The following is a 2,887-nucleotide window of genomic DNA, read 5'->3' as shown; positions in this document are numbered from 1 at the left end:
CTAACAATTAAGAGCCAACAGGAGTGGTCATTTCTCCATACAAACGTACTCGACTGTTTCCTCCGTGGGTTTTGAAGCTAGAACAATGATTTTTTCAACACAGATTAATATTGTCAATATCTGTGTCGGACCGTTTTGCTTTTTTTGATATTTTTGTTTTATAAGGCGCTAGAGCCCTTCAAAAATGGCCAAAATGGCCTAATTGACTATGCCGCGATTAGAGACGTGGTATTCAAAACTGATATCAATTAGCCAAAAAAGCAAAACGGTCCGACACAGATAATTTTATAATCATTTAGATTTCCAAATTTGTTTACGATTGGTTAAGTTTTGGAGGAGGAAACAGTCGAGTACGAAACCTCGATTTTTGAGATTTTTACGCAGTATTTTTCGCCTTGTCCTTATCGCACTAGTTTCAGGAGCCGCTTCCGTTAGCGAGACGGGTATATTTACCTAAAATATTTAAATCTCAGCTCCTGTTGGCTCTTAACATCTGACGTACGTATACAGGGTGAAATAAACCAAGAGTAGAGATGTGACGTCTAACAATCATGAAGTGTATGACGTTGACAACATACATTTTGAATGGAGTTGGCCGGTCGACGTATTTAGCAGATGGCGCCATCATAGCTTGCCCTGTCAATCCCTAGAATTGTGTCAAATTTTTGTTTTTTTTTAATGCCCTGGATGCCAACCCTAAATCTCATAGAAAAATGGGCAAGCTATTTTGGCGCCATCTATCTTCGACAGTTGCCAACCCCATTGCCGAAGGTCAACTTTACGTAACCAGAGTTACCGCATAATGTGCGGAGCCATAAATACGACACATTAACTGTCAAATTCGAACCACGAATTTACAAGTATCTTGATCTTTACATATCTTAAGTTAGGTGTATGAGGCTCGTACGCCAGAAAGGTGTTTGTAGATAATATTAAATGTACCAAATGCTGAATATCGAATGACCCGTATAGTGGCAATATGTCGTCTCAAACAGGCATAGACGGTTCTAAATGTTTTGATAGAGATTCTAACCAACAAATATTATTGAAAAATTAGGTGCCATCAATATTTCAAATATTGTAGCAAATATATTCACAAAATAATTGTGTTAGTCTTCTTCTAAAACTACTTATATTTATGAAAAGTCTAAATACATTTTTAAATATCAGATATCCATGTATTTAGGATTGTTAGCAGCAGCACTTATTACTGTCGGCTCTTTCACTCAGGTTGGTGCCATTAACACATTGCGTCATAAAGACATTGAAAAGCAAAACAAATAGCACCGAATGTGTCACTTTTTACAAAGTTACTTAGAATCTGTCGTGATTTTAAGCAGATTGTTATTTCATATGCCCAATTAAAAGGAAATCGTACAAAACGTATATGTAATAGACTGAATTTACTATTTACTAATCTTCAGGGCGGTGAATAAAAAACAACTATGATCACAGTCTGTTAGATAGTGAAATCGAGGTAAAACTCACGCGCTGTACGGCGACAAACATAGGTCGGAGCGATCGTAGCTTTCGTTCCCACCTATGGTTTCCGCCTTAACCGAAGCCTGTCGCGCAATGTCGTGGCCAGCGCGTAATGAACGCTAGGCTCGTGGTTCTTCACGTAAAGAAAGGATGCTTGGCACAATAAATTCCGTATATTGACCCGCCATGGAAATGGGCTGGCCATTTGTCCAGATATTTGGACGGAAGATGGACCTTATTCCTATCTCTCTAGTAAATTATATTCCATAACGTCAATATCTAAGGAGGAAAATGGGGACTCTTAATATCCTCCTCCTCCTAATATTTAGGTCCATATTCAGAATGGTTTTATTCGTGATACCGACCGGATAATGTCTGAGACACTGAGCTTTACAGCGCCATCTCGTGTAGCTGTCAAAATCGAGGCATAAAATTGTAAAAGACTTCACTGGTCTAGTACGATTGATTAATCAATCTTTGATGACCTATTTAAGCATAATATTATAATACGAATGCAATATTTAATTTTTAATGACAACAGTCTGCTATTTAATATTTTTTTAGCAAAATAATTGTATATAAAGCGATATATATGTAGATTAGATGTATATAGTTTTTGACGCTTTTATATGTCATCAATCATCATTTATACAATGTTATGAAATAATTATACGTAAGTAATGTAGTGTTTTTATTAAATTAAAACAATGTTTTAAATTATTAGCATACAAAAAAAAATTACTAAATATCATATCCGTTTGTTAAGATTTATACATATTTAGTAGAAATAGATATACAGATATACATATCACCGATATTAAACTTTCGTGAGACATATTTTAAACTGTTAACATGTTGCCAATAGCGACTAAAAATTCAAGTGAGTGAAACCGTTGTCGTATAAACAGTTTAGATATACATATATTAATATGATTGATTTTACATAAATATATTTGCTGTCATAATTGCGGGTACAGTTAGCATCAAAAGCATTATCTAATAGCTTAACAAAAATAAAAGATGTAATAATGTATCTATATAGAACAATTAGTGACATAATATTATACTTTTAAACGCAAACTGTAGAGATATATCTATATTTCGGAAAAGTATTCCAGGGTGGCAGACACTTGGTGCGTTACTTCATCCGCTACTATTGACGCTGACTGTACCATATTTTAGAAATGGCAAATTATTATATTTAACAAGCTCTCTTTAACTAGATCTGTTACTCGTCACAAGAAACCGTCAAAAGTATTTACTAGCTTCTAATCATTCATCCTGCGTACTACCACAGAACAATAGTACTAGGTACAGAAGACTCACTCTCTAACAAAACGCGTCTGTTACGATCAGCAAAGATATGGCCGCTAGGTGGCGACAGCGCCACGCGCGGCTTATGGCT

The sequence above is a fragment of the Cydia amplana genome, chromosome Z (assembly GCF_948474715.1).
Source record: "Cydia amplana chromosome Z, ilCydAmpl1.1, whole genome shotgun sequence".
NCBI classification, from domain to species: domain Eukaryota; kingdom Metazoa; phylum Arthropoda; class Insecta; order Lepidoptera; family Tortricidae; genus Cydia; species Cydia amplana.
Note: the sequence above shows the minus strand (reverse complement) of the source record.